Genomic DNA, 12,934 nt, shown 5'->3' with positions numbered 1-12,934 from the left:
TTTTTAAAGATGAAGAAGGTAGGGTATTAGCGTTGGAAATTTTAATTTCCGGAATCAAAACGGTGATAATTGGAATGCCCCCAATGAAAAGAAAGTTGAATTTTATAGCTATTTGGATCAAAAGATGGCAGATTTATTGAATGTTAATCTGATTGTACTGGGAGATTTTAATGGAGTTGTTTTGACATCTCTGGATAGAAAATCCGATTTACCGGATTTACCGGATAGGAACTTACAAGGTAAACTTCCTAAAGCATTCTTTGACTTAGTAGAACATATGGATCTTTATGATTTATGGAGAATTAAAAATTCTAATGCAAAAGAATATACCTACTTTTCCTAAAGACATCAATCACACTCAAGGATAGATATGGTTTGGACATCTAAAGCTATTACATCTCATATGAAAAGAATGGACATTTTACCTAGGACATTTTCAGATCATAATCCAATTTGTTTTGCATGGAAGAAAGAAGGAGTGACTTCATTTCGGTGGAGACTGAATGAATACCTCTTGAAAAAAGCAGACGTGGTCGAGAAAGCTAAAAAGAAGTTAAAGGACTACTTTGAACTGAATCTAAATCAAGGAATGGATAACAAAATTTTCTGGGATGCAAGTAAAGCGGTTATGAGAGGTTTTTTCATACAGCAAAATGCATATTTTACAAAGCAAAGAGGATTGAAAAAAGAGGCATTATTGATGCAGATCTCCAAAAAGGAAAGGGGACTGCTATTGGCTAAAGATAAGAAGAAGGTTTCTCAACCTATCAAGATCTTACAACAACAAGTTTCTATGTTACTAGCAAATGAACTTGAACAGAATTTGAAATATGTTAAGCAAAGATCATTTGAGTTTGCAAATAAACCAGGCAAGTTGTTAGCTTGGAAAATTAGATTTGAGAGGAAGAAAAATTTTATATCCAAAAGCCCATTACAAAAAATGGGCTCTCTTATAATGGAAAGGAGATAAGAATGGAATTTTTCAAATATTACTCAGAATTATATAAAGGTAAAACAGTAGAAGACAAAAAAAAAATAGAGCAGTTTCTTAGAACCAAAAATATTCCAAAACTTTCTCAGCAACAGATAGAAATTATGAATGCTCCAATAACACTTATGGAAGTAACAGAAGCAATAAATCAAGCTAAATCCAACAAGGCCCCTGGGCCTGATGGATTGTCAGCCTTGTACTATAAACTATTTAAAGATCAAATTTTACAACCTCTTCAATGGACTATGAATGACATTTTACAAAAAGGGATTATTCCAGATTCGTGGAAGTATGCAAATATTGAAATAATCCCCAAGGCAGATCAAGATCTAACATTAGTTAAAAATTATAGACCAATTTCACTTTTAAATAATGATTATAAACTTTTTGCTGCTGTTTTGGCAAGAAGAATAAAAGTTGTATTAAGAGATTTCATTCATGAAGATCAAGCTGGCTTTTTGCCAAAGAGACAATTGAGAGACAATGTTAGAACAGTTTTGAATGTATTGGAGTATTACGAAAAACATAATGATAAACAGATAGCGATGATTTTTTTGGATGCAGAGAAAGCTTTTGATAACATTTCATGGCAATTTATGTGGGGACTATTAGAGGAAATAACTGCTGGCAATAACTTTATTAGAGCAATTAAAACTATTTACTCGGAACAATACGCTAAGATTATTGCAAATGGGGAATCATCAGATAATTCTGTAATACAAAAAGGGACTAGACAAGGTTGTCCACTTTCCCCATTGCTTTTTATATTGGTTTTAGAAGTGCTTTGTAGAAGTATTAGAGAAGATGATGAATTACATGGTCCCAAAATTGGGAAACAAGACTATAAGTTGAGAGCCTTTGCAGATGATGTTGTGCTATTTTTAGAAAATCCAATGGACAAGATTGAAAGACTTTTGGATAAGATACAACAATTTGGTCAGCTGGCTGGATTTTATATAAATAAGACTAAAACCAAGGTCTTGACTAAAAATATAGATCAGAAAACTAAAGACAGATTCTTTGAAATAAGTGAGTTAAGAGTGGAGAAGAACGTGAAATATTTGGGAGTTTGGTTATCAAATAATAACTCTTTGTTGTTTGCCAATAATTATGTTAAAACATGGAACTCAGTGAAAAATGATTTGCAAAGATGGTCTAAAATGAATTTATCTTTAATGGGAAGAATCTCAGTGGTGAAGATGAATGTTTTACCTAAAATGTTATTTCTCTTTCACACTATCCCTATAATTAATAATTTGACTTGTTTTAGGCAATGGCAGAAGGATATAACTAAGTTTGTTTGGCAGGGGAAAAGACCAAGAATAAACTTTAAGAACTTAACAGATGCAAAGGAAAGAGGTGGTCTTACCTTGCCAGACTTAAGGTTGTATTTTGAAGCTGTTTGTTTGACATGGTTAAAGGAATGGATAACACTGAGAAACCCCAGAGTTCTTGATCTGGAGGGATTTGATAGAAGGTTTGGATGGCATGCTTACTTATGGTATGAAAAAAGTAAAATACATAAAGACTTTTTGAATCATTATGTAAGAAGGATTTTAATGAGGGTATGGTTAAAATATAAAAACTGGTTAGAACCAAAAACTCCGTTATGGATATCCCCGATCGAAGCTTTTTCGCGTAAAGAAGTAAACATGCAGATGTGTTGGGGTACTTACAGAGATTTGTTGTATTTTCATGGAAAGGATTGTAAGTTAAAAGCTTAACTGAAATACAAAACTTGGTTAGAGATTGGTTTCAGTACTATCAGTTAAATGAGATTTATAAGAAAGACCTTAAAGTTGGATTTGAAGATCAGATTTCGGATTTCGAGAAGGAATTATGCCAAGATGATGAAAAACTGATTTCTAAAATGTATAAAATGTTACTTTTAGAGGAGACAAGAGAGGAAGTAGTTAAAACAACTATGATAAAGTGGGCTCAAGATGTTGGACATAATATAGAAATGGCAGCTTGGGAAAAGTTATGGAAGAGTGATTTAAAATTTACTGCTTGTTATGCTTTGAAGGAAAATTATTATAAAATGATGTACAGATGGTATCTGACACCAAAAAAACTGGCATCCTCTATAATAAAGAGCTTGAGCCTGATCCCGTGTCCCTGCCCGTGTCTTTCTCGGGCATTCTGGGCATGCGCAGAGCGCATGCCCAGAACACCCGAGAAAGATATGGCCGCAGGGACACGGCGGCCATGTTGAGGGAGCAGCGGGCCAAGAAGGAACTATGGGGAGGGAGAAGCTGGGATCGGGGAGGGCAGAGGCAGAGGCGGTGGGTACAGCCAAGCGGCTGCGAGACTGGGCCCGCTGGCGCCGGGGGAACTGAGCCCGCTGGCAGCCTCTGGCAGCGGTGGCCGCTGCAGGGCGACTGGGGCCAATGGCGGCGGCGGGGAGAGGACTGGGACTGGCCCGCTGGCGGCTGACTGGGCCCACTGGTGGCAGCAGCCACACTCGGCCCCGCCAGAGATGGAGGGAACGGGAGGCGAAGCCAGGCGGGGGAAAAAGGACCGGCGGGGTGACGATGGGCAGCAGCGTTGGAGGAGGAAGTGGGCGGTGGGGAGAGAGGGAACCCACCACGGCCGGCCATGGAGGTCCCTGGAGCAGGCAACGGCCGGAGGAGCTAAAAGCGCGCCCGAAAGGAGGAAGCGCATCAGGCAGACTGACGTTGAAGCGTGCAGCTCCGAGAGAGAGCTACTCCCGGGTGGGCTCCTCCTCCTTCTAGCACCCACCACAGAGAGGAGAAAAACGGCGGGTGCAGAACAGACTATGGAGAAGGAAGAGACGGCAGCAGGGGGATCGGGAGGGGATCAGGAGGACTGAGGGAGGAAGGCAAAGACAGACAGAGAGAGAGGGAGAGAAGTGAGGGAGGGAGGGAGACAGGACAATAGAAAGACAGAAAGAAGGAAAGAAGGAAGGAGAGAAAAGAGAGAGAAGGGAGGGAAAAGGGAAACAAGGAGGGAGAGAGGAAAAGAAAGAAAGAGAGAAGTAATGAAGGAAGGAAGAAGGGGAAAAAAGGAGAAAGGAGTGAGGGAGAAGGAAAAAAAAAAAACCAAAAACAGGAGGGAGGGAGGAGCAGCCAGCCCCAAAGAGCGAGCCCGTTAAAGAAAGGAGGAAAAGAGAAAGAAAACAGAAAAATGGGAGTGAGAAGAGGTGGAAGAAAGGAAGGAAAGGAGAGAGAGGGAGAGGGAAAGGGAAGAAAGTAAGGAAAGGAAGAGTGGAAGAGGGAGAGAAAAGGAAGGAATGAAAGAGAGAGAGAGAGAAAGGGGGGGGGAAGGAAGGAAAGGAGGGTGAGAGAGAGGGAAAAGGAATAAAAGAAACAAAAAAAAAAGGGTACTAGCGCCCGTTATTTTAGCGCCCTTAAAAATACTAGTTAATATATAAAAATGTTTCAAACAAATGTTGGAAGTGTGGGCACACGGAAGGTACTTTTTTCCATATGTGGTGGACCTGTGGGAAGGCTAAGGCCTATTGGGACATGATATATAATGAATTAAAGAAAATATTTAAAGTGACATTTCCTAAGAAGCCAGAATCCTTCCTGCTAGGAATAACACAAGGAGTAATTTCTACAAATAACTTAACTCTTTTCATGTATGCATCTACGGCGGCCAGAATAATATATGCACAGAAATGGAAGAGTAATGAACTGCCTTCCAAAGAAGATTGGCTGATAAAAACTTTGGAATATGCAGAGATGGCAAAACTTACAACATTGATAAGAGATCAGAGCTTAGAACGTTTCAAGGAAGATTGGAGACCTTTTTTGTTGTATTTAAAGAATTATTTTCCTACTATTGATCTCACAGCAGGATTTGAAATTTGAAATGCAGGTTGGGTAGATTAATGGTTCTTTTTATTTTATTTTAAAGGTTTAAATTTGTGTTTTTTATTAATATTATAATAAGGCTAAACTTTATAGTTGTTATTTCACGAAGGGGGGTGCGCGGGAAGTCCATTTGTGTTTATTATGATTGTTAATGGTTATTATTCTTAAAAATTAATAAAAATTGAATTTGAGGGGGGGAAAGAAAGTTTGGGGCGGTGTACAAATTTGAGGAAGAGAGAGAGAGAGAGAGAGAGAGAGATTGCACATACAGCACCCGAAATATTATTATTATTATATTTATTTCTTTATTTATTTACAGAGTCAGACAGGTGTTATTGACTGGTTTGTTTTATCCAGACATCGAGTCCTTCCCAAGGACCTCGGATGCCTGAATTCTATTGTCAATGTTGTTGCTGTTGTAATAGATATCGTTGCAGAATATAGGTTGTTCCCAGTAAAGTTGCTTTTTGTTATTGGCTGATGGTGATTTCTGTGGCCCCTATGGTGTTGAGGTGCTCTTCAGGGTATTTTGGAACTGCACCCAGGGCGCCAATTACCACTGGGATTACTTTGGTCTTTTTCTGCCACAGCCTTTCAATTTCAATTTGTAGATCTTTGTATTTTGTGATTTTTTCTATTTTTTCTTCTATTCTGCTATCCCCTGGCATTGCTATGTCGATTATTTTAACTTGTTTTTCTTTCTTCTTGACTACAGTTCTATCTGGTGTATTGTGTGGCAGGTATTTGTCTGTTTGTAGTCGGAAGTCCCATAAGATTTTTACATCTTCATTTTCTGCTCCCACCAATCTTTGGCTACAGGTAGCTTGTATTTTTTGCAGATGTTCCAATGTATCATCCCTGCTACCTTGTCATGCCTTTGTTTGTAGTCAGTCTGTGTGATCTTTTTACAACAGCTGATTAGGTGGTCCACTGTTTCATCTGCTTCTTTACAAAGGTGGCACTTGCTGTTTGTTGTTGATTTTTCCACTTTTGCTCTTATTGCATTTGTTCTTAGTGCCTGTTCTTGCGCAGCCAGTATTAAACCCTCTGTTTCTTTCTTCAAGTTGCCATTCTTAAGCCATTGCCAGGCCTTGGTGATGTCTGATTTTCCACTTATATTGTGCAAATATTGACCATGCAGGGGCTTATTTTTCCATTTTTCTGCTCGGTTCTTGACTTGTTCTTTCTTGTAGGCTTGCTTTGTTTCATTAGTGTTGAATAGTTTCTTGTTATTGACCATTTGAAGTGCATCTTCTTCACTGTCCTTGATATATTCTGCAAGGCCTCTTTTCTCCTCCTTTACTGTTTGATGGACTTGCAGCATTCCTCAGCTTTTTAAAACTTGTTTTTAAATTGTTCTGATTGTTTAATTGTTGTTTTATGATGTTTTTAATTCTTAATCATTGTTTTATGTTTTATAATTTTTTGTTTTAATTATTAATTGATTTAGCTATAGCAATAGCAATAGCACTTACATTTATATACCGCTCTATAGCCGGAGCTCTCTAAGTGGTTTACAATGATTTTAGCATATTGCCCCCAACATTCTGGGTACTCATTTTACCGACCTCGGAAGGATGGAATGCTGAGTCAACCTTGAGCCCCTGGTCAGGATCGAACTTGTAACCTTCTGGTTACAGGGCGGCAGTTTTACCACTGCGCCACCAGGGGCTCTTATGGCTTGTATGGTGTTCCCACCATTGAGTTTGGACCTGAGGATTTTTCTAACTCTCCTGATGTATTCACTTCCAATTTTTCTTTTAACTTCAGTGTGTGCGATGTTATCAGCCTGGAGAATGCCCAAGTATTTGTAATGTTCTTTCTCTTCCAGGTTCTTGATCTTGCTTCCATTGGGCAGTTCTATTCCTTCTGTTTTTCTTATTTTTCCTCTGTTCATAATTAATGCAGCACACTTGTCTAGTCCAAACTCCATTGCTATGTCGCTACTGAATATACGGACAGTGCTTAGCAGTGATTCGATTTCTGACTGGGACTTTCCACACAACTTCAGATCGTCCATGTACAGCAGATGGTTGATTTGACTTGATGTTTTAGATGTTTGGTATCCGAGGCCTGTTTTGTTTAGTATTTGTGAAAGTGGGGTCATGGCAATTACAAACAACAGAGAGGATAGTGAGTCCCCTTGGAAAATGCCTCTTCTAATGCTAACCTGTCCAAGTGTCTCGCCATTGATTGTTAACTGTGTACTCCACATGCTCATTGGTTTTTTAAATAAATTTCTGAATGTTTTTGCTGACACCATTTGTTTCTAAACATTTTAGTATCCATGTGTGAGGCAACAAATCAAAGGCTTTCTTGTCAATCCATGCAACACTTAGATTGGTTTTTCTTCTCTTGCAATTTTCTAAAGTCATTTTGTCAATCAGCAGCTGGTCTTTTGTGCCTCTGGTGTTTGCGCAATTTCCTTTCTGTTCAACTGGAAGCTGTTTGTTAGTTAATAAGTGTTGCATCACTTCATCTGCTATTATTCCAGTTAATTATTTGAACATGGTTGGCAGGCAGGTTATCAGTCTATAATTACTTGGAACTGCACCTTTTGCTGGGTCTTTCATTATGAGATGAGTTTCCCAAGTTGTTAGCCATTGTTCAATATCACCTCCTTGCAAAATGTGATTGAAGTGTTTTGATAGTTGTTTATGAAGGCTTGTTGGGTGTTTAAGCCAAAGGCAGCATTATTATTATTATTATTATTATTATTATTATTATTATTATTATTATTATTAACAAAGATATAAACAAAGAAAAACAGTAATCAAGCACAGCACATACATTGATTCTCATTTCAGTATGTATACATCCACCTGGATTCTTCCAACCAACATATCTCAGCCTCCCCTCTCCTTCTTTAATAGCTGAAAACAGATAGTTGCAAAACTAAAAAGTAACAAAATTGATATTTCTGTTATACTGTAAAATGCAGTCTACATCAAATTCTTCTATAAGGAAAAACCAAATCTCAGATGAGGTACCAAAGCCTGCAACGTATTATACTGAATAAATGGTTCCCATGTCTGAAAGAAAGAGTCTTCAGGTTTATTCTTCATATATGTAGTCGTTTCCCCCATTGATGCATATTCCCAGAGTTTGAGTTGCCAATCATCTAAAGTCGGAAACAGATTTGTTGTCCAGCAGGAAGCATAAGGGATTCTTGCCGCCGTTGTCATATATAAAGAAATTTCAGTATATTTTACTGGAATATACGGCTTAGTATATCTACTAAGTAGATATACTTAGCATATATACAATAATAGTTTGTATATAAGACCTAACATATGCTTTGAGTGCTTTGTTATGAAAATTTTGAATTCTGTCAGATCTCTCACTTCCCAACCTTGCTTCCATACTTCTTCCTGAATTATGCTGTTTATCTGTGAATATAATAGCCAGGAAGGAGTTACATTCCACTCATGACTTAAACATTGAATAGATTTCATTTTTGATCTTCCCACCATAAGACTTTGCAAGTTACAGGCTTCATCTCTTATGTTCTTCTCTATGAAAATATGTGTTTAGTATCAAAGCTATGGGCAACAATGAAGGGCTTATCCTTTTTTTAAATTTATTTATCCCATACCTTTAATAAGCTGTTCCTAATGGAATTTTTTTTTATTTCCTCATCCACTTTCTTTATATCTGTCCACAGATATCTGTGTAGGCCATTGATCATATCTGACCCTTCCATATTTGTAATCCATCCATATGGTGCCTTGATCCACTCTGCAATCCATGTTAGGCAACTGGCATGGTAATATCATTTCAAATTTGGGAGAGCCAGTCGTCCACATTCTTTTGCATCTTGCATGATCTTAAATTTCACTCTGGGTCTTTTATTCACCCAAATAAAAGAGTTGACATGTCTTTGCCACTCATTTAGTATCGTCTCTTCAATTCTTATTGGTAACATTTGACATAAGAAGTTAATCTTGGGCAAAACATTCATTTTAACTGCTGATATTCTTCCCAGCCAGGAAAGATTTAATTTTTTCCATCTGTTCAGATCAGCCAGTATATTCTTCCATAATGGTAAATAGTTGTTTTTAAATAAGTCTTTATTAACTGCCATTACATTAATGCACAAGTATTTTACTGGTTTAACACTAAACCCCTGCTAACTGGGCAAAGAGGCACCTTTTACCATGGTGATTCTCTTTATTTAGCAGGGGGAGAGTAACTGGCCCAATCCACCCCCAGCACAGTACTTCCAGTGACTGTTGCTGGTGTGTGTCCTATGTTTCTTTTTAGAATGTGAGCCCTTTGGGAAAGGGAGCCATCTTGTTTGTTTTATGTTTTATTTCTCTTTGTAAACTGCCCCGAGCCATTTTTGGAAGGGTGGTATAGAAATCTTATTATTATTAATAATAATAATAATAATAATAATAATAATAATAATAATAATCTGGAATCCTGTTCTTTTCCCCAATTCTTTCTGTTCTTCATCTTTAATATTCCATGTTACCATCTGTGTCTTGCTCTTATTCAATTTATATCCAGAAACATTCCCATATTGCTGAATTTTCTACATTACTTGGGCAAAACATTCATTTTAACCGCTGATATTCTTCCCAACCAGGAAAGATTTAATTTTTTCCATCTGTTCAGATCAGCCAGTACATTCTCCTATAATGGTAAATAGTTGTTTTTAAATAAGTCTTTATTAACTGCCATTACATTAATCCCCAAGTATTTTACTGGTTTAACACTAAACTGGAATCCTGTTCTTTCCCCCAATTCTTTCTGTTCTTCATCTTTAATATTCCATGTTACCATCTGTGTCTTGCTGTTATTCAATTTATACCCAGAAACCTTCCCAGATTGCTGAATTTTCTCCATTACATGGTTTAGTGAGACCCCTGGTTGAGTAATTGCAAGTACTACATCATCTGCATATAGGAACACAGGAAGCTGCCATATACTGAGCCAGACCATTGGTCTATCTAGCTCAGTATTGTCTTCACAGACTGGCAGCGGCTTCTCCAAGGTTGTAGGCAGGAATCTCTCTTCCCAGAGTGGCTTTATCCCCTGAGGGGAATATCTTACAGTGCTAGTCTCCCATTCTAGTCTCCCATTCATATGCAACCAGGGTGGACCCTGCTTAGCTAAGGGGACAAGTCATGCTTGCTACCACAAGACCAGTTCTCCTCTTTATCTTTTGTTATTGCCTGACAATCTTCATTCCCAATATTCTTTCCTCTTGTTGAAACTCCCACATCAATTGTTCCAAGGCCAAAATAAACAATAAAGGAGAAAGTGGACATCCTTGTCTTGTCCCTTTCGTAACAGAACATGTTTGGGATATTGCCCTGTTCACTATTACTTTCGCTGTCTGCTCCTGATAGATACTCTGAATCCAAGAAATGAAATTTGGACCACAATTCATCTTTTCCAACACCGTTAACATAAATTGCCATTCCAAATTATCAAAGGCCTTCTCGGCATCTAATAGCATTCAAAATATAAGTTAAATTATCTTTCATGTGTCTCTTTGGAACAAATGCAGTCTGATCAGAGTGTATTATGTCTGTTAAGAATCTCTTCAATCTTGCCACCAAAATAGCCACAAAAAGTTTGTAATCCACATTTAATAGTGAAATAGGTCTATGGGATTTGGGATGTGTTGGATCCTGTTCCTCTTTGTGGATCAATGTAATATAAGCTTCTTGCCATGTGTCGGGTATACTGTGACAATATTGTATCTCATTCATTGTCTGAGTCAATGGTTTAACCAATATGTCTTGAAAAGTCCTGTAATAAAATGCTGGAAATCCATCCAGGCCTGGCAATACATTTAATTTTAACCCCTGTATCGCCTTGCTAGTCTCTTCCTTTGTAATTGGTTTATTTAATATCTCTCTTTGTTGGTCTGTGAATTCTTTAGTTTGTGAATTATCTAAATATGGCTGAATCTTGTCCTTAATTGATGTTTTTGTTTTATATAATTGAGAATAGTGCTCCACAAATTGATCTGTCATCTCAATCGTAGTCGAAACAAATTCTTTGCCATTCCATATTGAAGCACTAGTCCTTCTCTCTTGCTCTTTTCTCAGTTTATACGCCAATAATTTATCTGGTTTATTACCCTTCTCAAAATATTTCTGTTTGGCAAAATTCATTTTCTTATAACTCTCTTTGGCATCCATTAAGTCTACTTGTTTCCAAAGCTCTTTCAGATTTTGTGAAATCTCATCTTTAGAATTTTGTTTGTCTCAATTCAAGCTGCTGCAATTCATTTACTAATGTTTCTTTCTGCTCTCACAGAACTTTCTTTTTGTTTGATGCCAATGAAATCAGGAGTCCTCTCATAAAAGCTTTGCTCACATCCCAAACTGAAAATAATGAGACAACCTCCATCATATTAATTTGAAAGAAACTCTCTAATTCAAATTGACATTTCTGCTTGATTTCTTCTGGTAATATCAAACTGCTATTTAATCTCCATTTTCTTGGGGAAGAGTTTTCATTTTTCAGTTTCACAATTTTCGGATTATGATCCGTGTATGCCAGTGGAGTCCCTTTCACATCTATGAGCGTGGGTAAAACTGGGTAAAACCAAGTGTGGGTAAAACAAACCTAGCACATATCAATTCTTGAATATGTCTGATGTAGTGCCAAGAAGAAGGTATATCCTTTTTCTAATGGGTTTTTGTATCTCCATGCGTCAACCAACGATAATGATGACATATAGTCTTCCACATTTCAAGGTACTTTGCCAGTACTCCTCTTATATTTTCCCAATATATCTTGAGTCATACTAAGGACTGCATTCATATCTCCAAAAATCAAAATATCTCCTTCAAAAATCTCCAACAGTCCTCCAAGGTAGTGAGATGGAAAGCAGGAGGGTTGCAGGTATTAGTAGAAAAGAGGTCCTCACGAGAAGGGTTTCTCCGTGGGTCCAGCTTCCTATGGGAGCAAGGCAAGCTGGGTGGATTGGCACAAGGACCAATTTGGGAGGTGGCACGATAAACTGAACACAGCCTATGGCCTGTGCACCATGAATCGCCCAAAGAACTAGTGATTTCAGGCTCTTTGTAGGTTGCAGGAGAGCATACGGAATGCTCAATGGAGTCCCAAGTATAGCATACGAGGGAGTAGGAAAATTGCTGGAAGGAGTCCCGAGTGGAGCACAAGAGACTGCTTGTTGCAATGGAGTCCCAAGAGAAGTAACCAAGGGAGCATTAAGTTTTCTTGCTGGGGTCTTTGGAGTCTCCAGTGCACGGGAGAGCACAATGGGCCATGGAATTAAGGATATTTATACCCGAAAACGTGCCTTGGGGGCACATTCCTCTTGCTTTGCTTTGCTGATAAGAAGTGCCAGGACAGGCCAGCATGGAATGCATTGTGTCTAAGTGTTCTTCCTGGGTGTAACAATGTGGGGATTGCCTTTTGTGTGCAAGGCAGATTGTGATGAAAATCAGAGTGTGCAGGTGCGCCAAAGAGTATCTGTGCCGGGATGGGCTCTTTAGTAATTCTATCAATAATTTCAATAGGTACACCTCTAGACCTACATCACTGACTCATCTTCTTTGTGATGGGGAGGCTATTGCCTCACTGTCTTATCTACTTTCCTTCCTGCCTGACATAATCAGCTTGTTAGCACATTGTTATCTCTTGCAAGAGGATGAGAGGAGTTAAGGCAGCTCACCCTGAGTGCAGGGTGGCCTTGAGAGTTAACTTGCTTTGTTGACTCCTGGGAATTCACCTGAGTTAGTTAATTCCTGGAGTCTGCTTAGATGGGGCTCCCGGAGGCATGCATCTTTATCCCCATTCCAATCGCCTTTGTTTGTAGCCAAGTCTAGGGGCAACTAGCCCACTACCAACTAAATGACCTGTCCCCATGTGTATCATAAATTGAGAGCTCATGTTGCTGTGAAGCATCTGAGCATATCCAAGGTGCAATCTCTAAGCCTGGGGATACAACTGCAAACAGGGAGGCTCCTGGGAGACAGGCAGAATAAAGACAGCTAGTAACAGGTGCCCCTCACATAAAAAACACCCCAGAAAACACAAATAAAGTAAATGTGTAAATGCAGTAAAAACCCTGTTAGAGCAGGTATGTATGTATGTATTTATTTTGATAGCAACC

At 38.5% G+C, this 12,934-nt stretch overlaps 1 protein-coding gene across 5 annotated transcripts in view; it reads left to right on the top strand.

Annotated features, from left to right (window-relative positions):
* The window catches only part of LOC128339760 (cytochrome P450 2K6-like), a 129,568-nt gene that overhangs the window by 55,129 nt on the left and 61,505 nt on the right, over positions 1-12,934 (top strand). The gene's annotated exons all lie outside the window — the stretch shown is intronic.

Source organism: Hemicordylus capensis, chromosome 1, assembly GCF_027244095.1.
Source record: "Hemicordylus capensis ecotype Gifberg chromosome 1, rHemCap1.1.pri, whole genome shotgun sequence".
In the NCBI taxonomy this organism is placed as follows: domain Eukaryota; kingdom Metazoa; phylum Chordata; class Lepidosauria; order Squamata; family Cordylidae; genus Hemicordylus; species Hemicordylus capensis.
This window is presented reverse-complemented; position numbering and strand designations above follow the sequence as displayed.